Genomic DNA, 15,843 nt, shown 5'->3' on the forward strand with positions numbered 1-15,843 from the left:
AATTCTGGTAACTTCTGAAAGGGAGAAGAGGATATAACGAAGGGAGTGCTCAGGGGTGGTGAGGTGTGTGATACTATCTTAAAACTTTTTTGCATCTCTGAAATACTGCATAAGAAATAATAAAACACACACCCACAAATGCATTTTATATCAAATTTCAAACCTTTAAAAACCACTCACCCATCAAATTGTGCTGCCAGACTAACTTATTTTGTATAAGCGATGGCATAAAGCTTTCCCCCGCCCTCTCTGTTTAATTGAATGTTTTCCAGTCTTGTATGGTGAGCTGTTCAAAAATATTAAACTGTCACTAAAAATCTTGTTTTATATTATTTTATAAAACGAGGCAGTGGAATGTACTTTCAGATTTTAAAGCAATTTCAAACTTAATACATGTTGCAAGTGTAGTACAAAGAATACTAGTATGCCATTTATTTACCCAGATTAATAAATTTTTTTAGATTTAGTTTATTTATTTTGGCTGCGTTGGGTCTTTGTTGCTGCACACGGGCTTTCTGTAGTTGCTGCGAGTGGGGGCTACTTTTCATTGCAGTGCGCGGACGTCTCATTGCAGTGGCCTCTCGTTGCAGAGTTCGGGCTCTAGGCACGCGGGCTTCAGTTGCTGTGGCACGCGGGCTCAGTAGTTGTGGCTCACAGGCTCTAGAGCACAGGCTCAGTAGCTGTGGTGCATGGGCTTAGTTGCTCCGTGGCATGTGGGATCTTCCCGGACCAGGGCTCGAACCCGTGTCCCCTGCACTGGCAGGTGGATTCCCAGCCACTGCACCAGCAGGGAAGCCCTGGATTAATAAATTTTTAACATATTCCCACATCTGTTTTATCATTCTCTCTCCTACAAACACATACACACACACACACACAGCCCTTTTCCTAGAGGTTTTGAGAGGCAATTGCATGCATCCTATCTCTGTACTACTTAACACTTCAGTGTTTATTTCTTGAGAACAAGGATGTTCTTATGTCACCAGAATACAGTTACCAAATTCAGGAAATTTAACATTGATGCAATACAGTCCATATTCCAGTTTCAGCAGTTATCCCAGTAATGCCACTTAGAGCAATTTTCTTTAGATTTAGATCCAGTCCAGGATCATGTGTTGCATTTATTTGTCATTTCCTTTTAGATCTGTCCTTTCTCCCTCAATCTGAAATGGGTCTTCAGCCTTTCTCTTCCAAGACCCCGCCATTTCTGAAGACCTCAGGCCAGTTGTTTTTGCAGAGTGACCCTCAGTTTGGTTTGTCCATTGCTTCTGACAAGTGGATTCAGGTCACATGCTCTTGGGCCCAGAAGACATGCTGTATCCTCCTCCGTGCCCAGTTTCGGGAGGCATGGGGGGCTGCAGCTGTGTCCTCCAGTGGGAGGTTTTTGAGAGCCATGATCTGACTAAAAATGAGGGATGAATCAAACGGAGATTATTTAGATCTTTCAGGGTGATGCGTCCCAAGTTGCTCTGAAGAAGTCATCTCGCTGGGTGAGCGGGCCTGCTCTTTCAGCTGTGAGGCACTTTGGTGCCCCGGAAAGGGACTCTGCTCGGTGGCAGGAGCTGCAAAAGCCATCATGTCCGTGTGTCTGGCGTGGGGCCCCCTGGGGCATGAAGAGCTAACACCCACCAGGCCACCGGGATGATTGCGGAGTGTGGCTGTTTGTCCCCGGTTCTCGTTTGATGATGTGATATTTGTGATTTGTGGCTTTTCTGAGATTTCCCTTTTTCCCGTGTGAAATGAAGGCAGTCTTTCTCCTAAGCCAGGGCCGGGCTGCCCATCGTGCATTGCCCAACCCAGACTGGGACAGTGGCCTCTCGGAGAAAAACAGGAAATTAGAACATATGCAGTGGCCACGTCTCGGCTAAATCTTGCGTTTCTCAGTGGTTCCATGTGGCTTGAATAACGGTAATTTTCCCTCCCAGAGTAAAATACCCAACCTAATTAAGATGTATTTTATTGGGTAATGGTTTATTTTAGTGAGTTATTTAGTGTCTAACACTATTGTAAGCATGTTCACAGATTCACTTATGCAAATCATTCCACAGAGTTTTACTGGGCAGGGAGCGCGTGGTGTCGGCAGGGCAGACGTGTTGCTCGGGTCCATGGTTTGTGGGTATGTGAGCACTTTCTGAACCTTAGACCATAGCCGGGCTTTGCCCTCCAGAAGCATAAGGCCTGTGGGTAGCAAATAGAAACATGGACTCATACATCGTGGGAGGCTGTCAGAGGGGCCGAGGACACCAGGAAAGGGAAGGCCTTGTTGGGGGGGTGGGGAAAGGTCATGTAGAGGAGGTGCTCCCTGAGCCGAGTCTTGAGGGACAGAAAGTGTTTACCAAGTGGTGGGGGGTGGGGACATTTGAAACAGAGGGATTGTTGCAGAGAGTCGGGGGTGGCAGGTGAGGATTGGCTCATGGGGGTGTCGGAAACGGGAATGAAGGTTCGAGTGAAATTGGAGAAGACCTGGGGTATCTGCTGAATCAAAGCGTTTAGGGAATTTATGCTCAAGGTGCCAGGGGCGTCCTGATTAGATTCTGTGTGTTGGAGCAGGGTTTCTCAGACGTGAGGGAAGAACAGGCCCTCACTTGCCCTTCTGAGGGGGTGGGAAGCCTGGGCCCCCCACCAGCCCGTTCACCCCGGCCACTCTCAGGACGGGCAGCGCTGACCCCAGGAGGGCAGAACCGGGAGACAGAAGAAAGCCAGGGAAAGTAGGGCCTCGCTGAAGTCACGGAGCCACTGGCTTGGCCCCCTGGGTCCCCTAATGGCTTTCACTGCTCAGTGATTGTTAAGTTTTGATTTCGAAATACTTTCAAACTTCAAGAAATTTGCAAGAATGGTTCAGAGAACCCCCATTTACCACTTATGCAGATTCACCAATTTGTACCATTTTATCCCCAGGCTGAATCCTCTCTGAACCCACTGAGAGCAGATAGCGGACATCACGCCCCTTGAGCACGTGCTACTTCCGTATGTTGTTCATCAGAACAGGGACCTTCTCTCACATCCCTGCAGTCCTATCATCCAGGACTGGAGCTTAATCATTGATACGATAGTTTACTCTAAACCACAGATACCAATTTTAATCAATTTTCCCAACTGCGTCCTCTCTAGCAGGGGTCCCCAACCCCCAGGCCATGGACCAGTAGCGTTCCACAGCCTGTTAGGAATGGAGCCACACAGCAGGAGGTGAATGGTGGGAGGGCGAGCAAGTGAAGCTTCATCTGTATTTACAGCCGCTCGCCATCGCTCACATTACCGCCTGAGCTCCGCCTCTTGTCAGCATTATGGTGAGGTGTATAATTATTTCATTATATATTATAATGTAATAATAATAGAAGTAAAGTGCACAATAAATGTAATGTGCTTGAATCATCCCAAAACCATCCCCCAGCCCCCCAGTCCGTGGAAAAATTGTTGTCCACGAAACCAGTCCCTGGTGCCAAAAAGGTTTGGGACCGCTGCTCTATAGCATGTTTCTTTCTCTAAGTCCAGCATCATGTGTTTTTGGAGGTTCAGGTCTCTTTAATCTCTTTTAATCTGGGAATGATTCCCCAGCCTTTCCTTGTCCTTCATGACATTGATATTTTTGCAAACTCCAGGCCAGTCCTTTATCGAGTTCATGTGATGTTTCCTTATGACTGGTTTCAGGTTCCCTGCCTCCTGTTGGGATACCCTGTAATTGATGTTGTATTCATCTCGAGTGTGGAGGAACACAGCATCTCTCTGCCCTCAGCGGGGTATTCATCTTGCTCACCTGGTCCTGGTGTGGTCTAGTTTCTCCACTGTTTGATTACTATCATTCCTCTTGCAATTAATGTACCATCTATAAGGAGACGTGACTGTTTATTCTTAAGCCAATTTGAATTGGGTTTTCTGTTGCTTACGACATAAAAGCTCCTCACTGATTCAAGGGCCTATTTATATTGTGGGATTAATTGCTCATTACCATGGGGAAACAAGCAAGGGATTATGATGAGAAAAATCAGAGGAGTTTCTTAAAAGCTCTAATTGTGGTCAGATGGGAGCAGAACTGGACCAAAGTGCATGGGTATCCTGAGAGGACTTGTCCTCCGGTGACACTTCTTAGTCTTTGAATTTATTTTGCAAGGGCTAGACAAAGAAAAGATTCTCTAGTAATACAAATTACATCCTCGTTTAAAATAGATTTATCATTAGTTGCACTGAGTAATATAACATTTTAACTTATTTGCAAATAAGTCTTTCAGATTTTTTGCAAATTTGTAACAGTTTGCAAAGTAAGTCTTTTGTTTCCATTTTTGCCTGGAAATTGTAAGTTATGCTCACAAAGAATATTGGTTATTTACAGGGACATAGAAATTTTATTCAAAATATGTTTGTGTATTTTTTCTGGATTTTATATTGGCAAATATGTTTCCTTTAATTGTGAATTCCGTACCAGATGAGCAGGATTCCTAAGAGAACTAGTGAACCAGTCTCTGAGACAAGGATTTGTGTAGAAGTCATTAACTGGGAGGTGATCTCAGGAAAGTGGGGACAGGACACAGGGCAGGGCGAGCAGCCGTTAAAGTGTGTTGTGCATGTGTGTGTGTGTGTGTGAGTCTGTGATTGTGATTGTCTTGGTTTGGGTGCCCCCAGAAGCAGACTCTAAGATAAGGATTCAAGTGCAGATAGTTTGGGGGGACGGTTTTTTTTAAGGACCAAACTTTAATATTTCAAGGACATCCCAAATGCATTACTGGTGGGCGTCACAGAAGCTTGCATTCACACCAGCATGGCGAGAATCAAGAACTCTGAAAGTTAGAGCAGTTACCTCTTTGGATACATAAAAACAGCATATTAAAGTGGGTCACAGAGTACAAATAAGGAGGCATTCAGCAGAGCAGAAACAAGCAGCGGGCTAATTGTCCTAACAAGAGGGCAGGGGAGGTCCTGGAGCTCACAGACCCAGAAACAGTCAAAAAGAAGTGCAGGCATGGCTTTGGGCTAATTCTCATTACAGCTAGTCAGAGGAAACCGAGGTTTAGATCTCCTGTGGCTGCAGCTGGATCTCACAGCAAAGAGAACCTTTGGTTACTTGTCACAAGGAGGCCAAGCAAGGAGAGAGGGGTGAGGTTTAGGCAGCGATGCTCACCCCGGCCAACATCTCTGCGTGAGCTCTGAGCCCGTCCTCTGGTCAGAGGATGTGAAGTGAGAAAGGAAAGGTGAAGGGGTGTGTCGTCAAGCCAGCTCCCACCCTTGGGCAACTAGAGCCTGATCTCACGGGGACCCTGGGAGACAGCGCAGGGTGGCGCCTGGGAGCTGCCTGATCTGGGCGGTCTGGGAGCCGGGTCCGGGGAGACATTGCTGTTGCGCCAGGCATCACATGCCTTCAGAATCTCACCTGCCAGCGGCTGCCCACTTAGGCCGCGTCACCTTGCTGGTCCAGGTTTGCGGTGTGGCCGGAAGTGACAGTGTGCAAATGTCAGGTGTGAAACACCACGAGGATGGGGGTGCCAGTGAGGAATGTTCTCCTTCTCTACTCTTGTGGGAGCTCCATTCTGGAGGGGACAGGGCCGGTCTGCACACACATCACTGCTGAGGTTGGAACATCAGGCTGGAAACAGATTGAAAAGGGGCCGTGAATACTCACCCAGGGAACATGGACATTAGGTTCCTAAAAACGGGCTGCAGTGCAGCAACAGGAAGCGGGTTGCTGGAAAGGGCCGTTCCCTTGAGGTGGACCCGCGGGATGAAGGGTAGCAGACACACAGTGGGGACCACAGATAGCAACAAGATGCCCAAAACATTGAGGATGCCTCGGTCCAGGGCCTGAGTGGATGTGGGGAGTGGGGAGGAAGATGACTGAGGTTTGGACAAGAGACCCCGCAGGACTGGGGGTGATTGATGGGAACAGTGAAGTGGGAATTCAAGCCTGGTGTTGTCGTTAAGAGACGGGAGCGCGGACTTCAGGGGAAAGGAATGCTGAGTGGAAAGTCAGCGTTTCAGAGACAGAAACCAAAAAGGAGTGCTTCTTTTTGTAATTTTTTGTAGGCAGATCTTTCTGAGTTCAGAAAAGGAGGTGGGGGAGGAGTAAGAGGACCCGACAAACACTTTTTGGTTTGGTTTTGCTTTTTTCTATTCCTAAATTGGAAGCGGACAAAACAAAGAGCTGTGATCCAGAGATCACGCGTGAGCCTGCCAGCTGAGTGATTGACTTCTGCCCACTCTCTTTGTACACCTCAGTGAAATCATAGAGGGATAGAAAATAATCAAAAATAGGGAGCAGGGAGCTTCCCTGGTGGTGCAGTGGTTGAGAGTCTGCCTGCCAATGCAGGGGACACGGGTTCGAGTCCCGGTCCCGGAAGATCCCACATGCCGTGGAGCAACTAGGCCCATGAGCCGCAACTACTGAGCCTGCGCGTCTGGAGCCTGTGCTCCGCAACAAGAGAGACCGCGAGGGCTTCCCTGGTGGTACAGTGGTTGAGAGTCCGCCTGCCGATGCAGGGGACATGGGTTTGTGCCCAGGTCCGGGAAGATCCCACACACCGCGGAGCGGCTGGGCCCGTGAGCCATGGCCGCTGAGCCTGCGCGTCCGGAGCCTGTGCTCCGCAAAGAGAGGCCACGATAGTGAGAGGCCCGCGCACCACGATGAAGAGCGGCCCCCGCTTGCCGCGACTAGAGAAGAGCCCTCGCACAGAAACGAAGACCCAACACAGCCATAAAATAAATAAATAAAAATTTAAAAAAAAAGTAGGGAGCAGGAAGGAAAAGGAAGCACTCGAGCACTGAGAACAGGGTCCCTGGAGAAGACGCGGTTAAAATAGAAGCTTCCGGCTGTAGGGGAGCCTCGTGTTTGTAGGTGGAGGAGCCTGTGATGCCGTAGCAGGCAGGTGAGATGAGGCTGTATGGGTAGAATCCCTCTGTAGAGCAAAATACCACACACCAACTGGGTCGCTGTCCTGACAGCGCTGGGACGGTAGCTCTGGTATAGCCAGACTCCTCCCCCTACGATCTGGGTTAGGCCAAAGGGGATTGTGAGTAGCACGGTCTGGCCCTGCACTGAAGCAGACATAGACTCTCTTCCCGGCTTTGACGAAAACACTTTCGGCCTCGTGGAGAAAAGCAAAAGGATAAGGCCTTCGGGAAGATGAAAGCATTCACCTCTAATCTTCCCCTTTGTTGGGGACCTGTTACAGCCACCCAAAGAGAGGGAGGCCTTGTTTTACCAAGATAAGCAGCTCAGGTGGATTCTCAGGCATGTTATCCAGTGTCCTGTTATCTACAGTAACTCGAGGTCAGTAGAAGCTGATTACAGAGGGTCATAGAATATCCCCAAACCCTAAGCAAGTGTGCGTATAGGGCCTTGATCTCAGACACAGGGCAGAGGTATTTGTCAGTGCGTACCGGGAGTGTTTGGACCTCGGCAGTGAGGATGCTGGGAGGAGAAGGGCAGCTGGTTTAGGATGAAGACAGGATTGGGGGAGAAGCCCAGGGTGGTAGACCCATAGTGAAGGGGCTACAGTGTTTCAGGATAGCTGGAGAAGGAGAGAAGGCAGAGGAGAAGCATGATGGCTGGGCTGCTTTGAAGGAGAGAACATGACCTTGTCAACTGGAATTAGAAGCTAGAGAGAGATTAGGAGGCCTTAGGGCTATTGAATCCAAGCTTGTCTGTTTTCTCCAAGTGCCACAAGGGTGTAACTCAGGTCACTTGGGACTGAGCCTTACACACCTGCAAATGAAGGTCAGGTGAGGGTGGGAGAAGCCCCGAAGCAGTGGTGGAACCTGTGTGCATCCTTTCGTGGGCCATAGGATGACCCAGTCTGCCCTCTGGTAGTGTCCTTAGCCCCACTCTAGCCTCATCCCTCCCCATGGAAGGAGAAGTCTACAGGGTCAAAGGCTGTGCTGACCCAGAGCCCACATCCCCCGATGCCTCTTGCTTCAGATACACGTTCCTTGGAATCCCTGTCCTCACGCCCCACACCTGCTTGCCCTGCCTGTGCGGACTTCCCCCACATCCCTCCACCCGAGGGCTGACTCTGCTTCTGGAGACATAGTTATTACACTTCTGTAGGCTGCGGGTTTGGGAGGGAATGCGAGATGGACAGGGCTTGGACGGGAAGGCTGGGGTGTCCACCAAGCCGCTCCAGGGAAAAGAAGGGCGACAAGCCAGGGAGTAGGTTCAGGATGGCCCGTGTCCCCACAGTCAACACAGAATACTGAAGAGTCTGAACATTTTAAATTGCAACCAGGCTTCCCAAGTCCTTCTAATTTCAATTTGTTGTGGTAGAAGAATAGAACACATTTTAGTTAACAACGTCTTGTCGTCTTGATGTATAACTTTAAAAAATTCAGACATAAAGTATCTGAGTCTCCATTTGTCCTCTTGCCCTGAAAATACTGGTGTCTGCCCAGCGTGCCCTTGAAGGCATGAGAGCCCGGACACGGTCAATGGCACACTGACTGCCCTGTCCACTCAGACCATCCGTCCGTGAGTCCGTTTGACCCCATTGCCTTTGATTTCTTTTTCCAGGACTCTGACCCCAACGCTGTCATTATGACCCAAAGCTCTCTCCTCAGATGTGAGTGTGTCCCCACCCGCCAGTACTCCCGATGGAAAAGGGTGACCCAGCTGCCCCCCTGCCCCCTTGGCCTCCACTCTAACTGTGCCTGCCTGTCTGGCCTCTGTGCCCTAAGCCTGGGTCAGACACCTGACCAAGAGGATAGGAGGGGTAGACCACTGAGAGGAAAGCCCTGAGCTTTAAAGACAGCCTGCAGAGCCGGCAGAAACTGTTTGGTACTTGTAGCTTGTGCCAAACCGAGTAACATGAAACTGGATTTGTGAAATGCCCCAGTCGTCTGTGCTTGTCTCTCCCAGCAAAAGCTGCAAGTGCCCTTGGCCAGCTGAGAGACAGACTTTTTAAACACGCCCGAACTTCGGAGGCACAATTTCAGACAAAAACCACCTTTTTGGTGATGGCAGCAGACATCACTGAGAACCTTACTGACCTCTGTGGGTTTCCATGACTCTTTTGCAGACACATAAAGTAATAAATTATTTTGGAGAGCAACTGTCTATACCTATATGCACCTCCCTTGATAACACGGATTCTGGCTGTGAGATGGTATTAATACATGTTAATGGGGCACTTACTCTGTACAGAAGGTATCGTGGTATTTCGTTACTTTGGTGTTGGACGGTGCGCTTCTGCGTAGCACCCCACGTGGAATCTGCGGGCTTAGAAGGAGGGTATCTCCAGAGGAGGCTCAGCTGTTCTCCATCCCACTTCTTAAGAGGAAGGATGGGAATTTTAAGGGTCTAATCCCCATAACACATGATGCAAGTGCGTGCACAAACACACGGAGAAGCCCACTTGCTCGGTTAGTTATGTTTCATTGGGAGTTTGGCATCTTTTCTGTGGATTTCTTTTGTTTTGTGGTCTCAAGTGAAGCTGTGCTAGCTTGGACACACACCTGGAGACCTCTTGAGGATTCTGTTGGTGCAGAAATGAAAGAGCTGAGGAACATGAGTGGCTGAGGATGCGGAGAGAACAGTGGGTCTGTATGTTATAGAGAGAGGAGAGGCTTCCAGATCACAGACTCCACAGGAAAAATCCAGTCGCAGGGAGAACACATGGGCTCCATAAGCCAATGTTCTTGTGTTTCGGGGTGGTATAAAGAACGTTTCTTGCAGCATGTTGTGTGGGTCGACAGCATGGAATGCACGTTCCTGGCATTTGAGCTTGCCTTGCCGTTCCTGAAGCTGTGTTCTTCCTATCGTCTTCTGCTTGGATGAAACCATTCCTTTAAAACCCTCCCTTTCAGCCTCAATGACGTGTGTGTAAGATCTCATGCACTTACTTTTCCAACACTTATTGAGCACATACGTGCCAGGCACTGTGTACGGTACGGGAGAGACTACTCCGAATAAGGCATGTGAATCCCCGGTGTCTGTGGGCTAAACGAAGCTCTTCTCTTCTTCAACCTTTAAAACACGGCACCTTCTAAATCTAAAAGAAGAGGCTGAGCGTATAGCTTCCTTCAGTGTTCCTGATGGTACCATTTAACGTGGTGAAGGTGATAGCCAGAAATATTTCATGTCTTACTAGGGACAAATAATGTGTTTTCATGGAGAAAGCACTGGTTTCAGTCTGGAGATCCCGTTTCTTACTTTTGCTCTCTTGTATGACTTCCGTGTATGAAGAATCAAATAAAAGCAACCTCTTCAGAGACCTTGTGGTGGAGAATGGGTGAAGTGGGTGCAGTGGGAGCTGAAGCCAGTTCTCTCTGCTCACTAGAGCTGATTGTTAAATTTTCGTGAATTCTACAAGCCCGCTGCTGTCACGTTGGTAGCTTGAAATTGGCCCCGATGGGAGTATTTACCCGACAAAGGAGGCAAATGATAAACCTTGGAGCTTTTATTTCCCAGGAAGCCAGTTGTTGGACATTTTCCAGCATATCACTGATTAAAGGGGAAGATAAATATTCTAATGATGAAGTGGAAAGTTTGGAAAGATGTCAACATGTGCAGGATCAAAATGAAGGAGAAAGAAGCAAATTAGTCCATGAAATTCCAGGCACTCTCCACCCTAGTTTATTACATAGTGATGACGTCGTTTTTTTTTTTTCCTTCATAGAGGTGGTTGTCATGACATTTTAACCTGGGACTGTTTTATTTCATTTTATTTCATTTCAGTAAGAACGCTGAACATGAGTTATGCTCTGTTAAAGAGGACATTTTTCTGTGGCCGTTTGGACTTGGTGTACATTCTTTACTCTTTTGTCAGCTAATGACATAGGTTGTTAGTAAACAAACCAAAAAATATTACAAGAATAAATGGTATGGAGTTTGGAATTATAATAACCCATTGCTGGGGTATTCCTTTTTTATATTAATTTTTATTGGAGTATGGTTGCTTTACAATGTTGTGTTAGCCTTCACCGCACAACAAAATGAATCAGCCATGCACATACAGATATCCCCTCCCTTTTGGACTTCCCGCCCATTTAGGTTACCCCAGTGCATTAGGTAGAGTACCCTGTGCCATACAGTATGTTCCCATCAGTTGTCTATTTTATACATAGTATCAATAATGTATATGTGTCAATCCAAGTCCCCCAATTCCTCCCTCCCACCCCTTCCCCCCTTGGTATCCACACATTTGTTCTCTACGTCTGTCTCTGTTTCTGCTTTGCAAATAAGATCATCTATACCATTTTTCTAGATTCCACATATATGTATTATTATATATTTGCTTTCTGTTTCAGACTTACTTCCCTCTGTATGACACTCTCTAGGTGCATCCACGTCTCTGCAGATACCCACTTTCCTTCGCTGTGGTGTTGCTTGAGTACTCTCAGAGGCCCTGAGGAGAATCGCTTTCACTTTTCTCACTGATTTTCTAAGAAATACAAAATATCCAGTAATGTAGCCAATTCATAATGAAATAGATAAAGCTGCACTGGACATAGTTCGTGATAGATCCAAACCTGACGTTACATTTGTGTGTAGTTTTTGAAAGTGAAAAATACTTGGTCTGAGAAATATTTTATGCTGGTAGACGAAAACCTGACAACAGCTAAAACTGCACAGTCATGTTTGTTATTGACGAAGATTTTACGGAAGCATCAAATAATCTTGCAAGATATGTAGTCAAAATTTAACACAGGAAAATTGGGACAACTTCATAGAAATAATGAGGATAACCACAGCCACCTTACAGGGCAGGGACTTTAATCAGTAGCATTTCATGAAGACAAAATTCTGTTCGATCAATCACAGCTCTGATATAAAGTTTACAAGGAACAGAATTCCCTAAAAACTAGTTTCCATAAATTTAAAATTAAATGGGTATCCATATGGAAAAATAAGGACTTTAAAACCCCTGCTTTCCACAGAGAAGGGCAATCACAGATTAAAAAAAAAAGAAAGAAAAAAAAACCTGCTATACACCATACACAAAAATTAATTTGAGACGGATCATAGATCTATGCATTAAAGCTAAAACTATAGGGGCTTCCCTGGTGGCACAGTGGTTAAGAATCCGCCTGCCAATGCAGGGGACACGGGTTCAAGCCCTGGTCCGGGAAGATCCCACATGCCGCGGAGCAACTAAGCCCATGCGCCACAACTACTGAAGCCCGCGCACCTAGGGCCTGTGCTCCCAACAAGAGAAGCCACCGCAATGAGAAGCTAGAGCACCACAACGAAGAGTAGCCCCTGCTCACTGCAACTAGAGAAAGCCCACGTGCAGCAACGAAGACCCAACACAGCCTAAAATAAAATAAAATAATTTTTTAAAAAAAAGCTAAAACTATAAAGCTTTCAGAATAAAACACAGAATATTCAATAGCTTTAATTTCTTATGTTAGAAAAGAAGGTACAAAATTAAAATAGGACAGAAGAAAGTTTTAAACAGTTGTCTGCACTGTATAAGAAACTGATTAAGGAATTAAGATGGCTTAATGGAGTTTGCTCCAGAAAATATTTTCTCCATGAAAATGATCGATATTGGTATAATTCCAATGAAAATATTTGTGCTTATTAACCACTGAGTTAAAACTTCCTTGAAGACACAGAGACCAGATTAAAATAAGGTAAAAACATCTTTACAACAGTCCACAACTCTTATCAGAAAAGCCGACTCAATTCCATTTCTTTTAAGTCAGAAACTTAAATTTTTTTTTTCTTTGACCTCACCGCGCAGCTTGCCGGATCTTAGTTCCCTGACCAGGGGTGGAGCCCGTGCCCCCTGCAGTGGAAGCGCGGAGTCCTAGCCACTGAACTGCCGGGGAAGTCCCAGAAACTTAATTTTTTTCAAAGAGAAGAGGTCCACCCAGGCAGCAGAGCCCACACACACCTTTGGGATCGTGATAGAAGACGGGGAAATGTGTCTTTTGCCCGTCCTCCTCACCCCACAACTGAAGCATCTTCCCTCGGATGGTCCAAAGGCCTCCCTCTCTCATACTCACTTAGGAAACCCCCACCAGTGGAGACATCTGCAAGTTCTGTTCTGGTTTAATGGAGCTTTTCCTTTATCAGTGTGTGCTTTATTCCAAGATCTTTGCTTTTTTAATTGAAGCATAGTTGATTTACAATGTTGTGTTAGTTTTAGGTGCACAGCAAAGTGATTCAGTTATACATATACATGTATATGTTCTTCTTCAGATTCTTTTCCATTTTAGGTTATTACAAGATATTGAATATAGTTCCCTGTGCTGTACAGCCGGTCCTTGTTGGTTATCTTTTATATATAGTAATGTATATCTGTTAATCCACAGATAATTTGTGGATTAATTTATCCCTCCCCCCCTCCTTTGGTAACCATAAATTTGTTTTCTATGTCTGTGAGTCTATTTGTTTTGTAAATAAGTTCATTGCATCATATTTTAGATTCCACATATAAGTTATATCGTATGATATCTTGTCTTTATCTGGCTTACTTCACTTAGTATGATAATCTCTAGGTCCATCCATGTTGCTGCAAATGGCATCATTTCATTCTTTTTTACGGACGAGTAGTATTCCATTGTGTGTGTGTGTGTGTGTGTGTGTGTGTGTGTGTGTGTGTGTGTGTGTGTCTTTATGCATTCATCCGTCAATGGAAATTTAGGTTGCTTCCATGTCTTGGCTATTGTAAATAGTGCTTATGAGCATAGGGCTGCATGTGTCTTTTCGAATTGGAATTTTCATCTTTTCTGGATATGTGCCCAGGCATGGGATTGCAGGATCATATGGTAACTGTATTTTTAGTTTTTTAAGGAGCTTCCATACTGTTCTCCACAGTGGCTACACCAATTTACATTCCTACCAACAGTGTAGGAGGGTTCCCCCAAGACCTTTGAATTAAACATTTGATAAGATGATGATAAACAGCTTGAAGAAGCTCTTCTGGTCAAAGCATATGTGATGGAAGGGAATATACATCTATCCACCTGCTCAAGAAGAGGGGACCCTTATTGTCAGGATACAAGATGCCCTGGACCCTGGCACTGCCAGACCTGGTGGGAAGTAGAAAGCCATCAGCCTGAGGCTGAGATTCAAGACTCTCCCCTCCCCCATCCCCCCCACCCCCGTGGTCCAAAGGCTTCTCATATCTGCTCACTCAGGGTATCTGCTCCTCATTAATTAAGCTGGCATGTGGCTCACAATCCAGGTTTCATGGGTAAGCACGTACCCTGTGACTCTCAGCTCAGAAGGCTCTCCCTCATCTGAGAACAGCCAGTGAATTACTAGCCTGGGTCATATGACATCACTAGGTCATCCAGTCAGCCGAGAGAACCGAATGGGCAGAATCACCGTCCTCTGCACGTCAGGCAGGAGCTGGGCATGGCAGGTGCTTTACGAGGGGTGTGGTAGGTCAGGCAGGGTGTCTGGGTACAGAGAGCAAACCTGTGGGCACTGTTGAACTGGAGGAGCTCACATCCCAGCCAGAGAGAACCCTCCAAGCCAGCCAGTCATGGCCATTCTGGGATGACAGCTCACTGTGACAGAGAAGCTAGACACCCACATTTTAGGCAAAATGTCCTGATATTTTTGAGCCGCCAGGTGTAGCAGACACTGTCAAGACCTTCCCGTATCCCTTGGGTGTTTGGCATTTCCACGCATGGTGCCCTGATTTCCACCTGCCAGCTTTGCCCAAGGGCTCTCTTCACCCCAAGAGCCCACTGTGCCGGCACCAGGCATATTTTGGAGGTGCTGGTGACCCAAGACCCCCTGGGGGGAGTCAGAAAAATACCCCTCAGTTGGGACCACCTGAGCCATGGTCTACACTGGCTCTCAGAGTTCCCAACCCAGTCACCCACGCTGATTGCTTGCTTGGTGATGCCCTTTGTACTGCTGCCCTTCCTCCCCTGTGTCACATCCCCTCTGCCCGACCAGTGTGTCCGGAAGTCACCTCTCATAAACGACTGGGACATGAATTTTTGACTCGGGGTCTCTGGAGACTGTTCATTCAAATTGTTAAAAAGTGTGTTACTTCGTCTATCGTATCTGCAGTGTAGACTCCATCCAAGAGCCGCCTGGTTATAAACCTCCAGTTAAAATTAACCACCAATGTAGACCCTTTTACCATCGTGGCCAGAGAACGTTGGGAAGCAAAGCTCTAAACTCAGGTGCTCACGTGTTAACGGTAAACCTGGGGGAGCCCTGGAGGGTGTGGCTTCCCTCTGTGCTGTCCTTCAGGTTCAGGGCCGATGTGGCTTATGGGGCTTCATTGTACGTGTGGTCTCTGCGCATGCATGCCGGGTGTGACCGCTGACTATGGGGCGCTTTTCAAGTGAGGAGGTTAAAAGACACATACTTCTGAGAACGACCTTGTGGGGGGGTCACCCCCCTCCCTTCTCAGCCCTGTTCCAGGCGGGCAGGGTGCAGCAGCCCTGAGGCCTGAGAAGCTGTCGCCCTGCAGGGACAAGGGGCAAGGAGAAGGAGGCGGGAGGCTAACTCTTGGATGGCTGGAGGGGTAAAATGAGGGCATTGGGTGGGAGGTAAGAGAGGCAGTTTCCCATCCGAGGGAAGGGGGAACTTCCGACAGCAGAGCTGCCCACCTGTGTCCAGGGCACGTTCATTGCCTTTGGTGGCGATGTCCACACCTGGGCTTCCTGGGCAGTGGCAGGGCTTCTGCAGCGTCTCTGTGAGACATCTGTTTTCCAAGGACGAAAGGGATGGACCTCCCCTGGAATTTGTTACAGGCCAGTCCTGTGAGTGACAGAAATGCACAGTCTCACCCATGAGCACCTTCCTAAAAAAAGAAGAAAAATTATTTTATTATCCTTGGTTACTCTTGTGAAAGTCAAGACAAAGAGCATTGTTCCTAGTTCTATTTAAAAGCAGTTATCGAGGGCTTCCCTGGTGGCGCAGTGGTTGAGAGTGCTCCTGCTGATGCA

This window comes from Tursiops truncatus, chromosome 15 (genome assembly GCF_011762595.2).
Source record: "Tursiops truncatus isolate mTurTru1 chromosome 15, mTurTru1.mat.Y, whole genome shotgun sequence".
Classification (NCBI taxonomy): Eukaryota; Metazoa; Chordata; class Mammalia; order Artiodactyla; family Delphinidae; genus Tursiops; species Tursiops truncatus.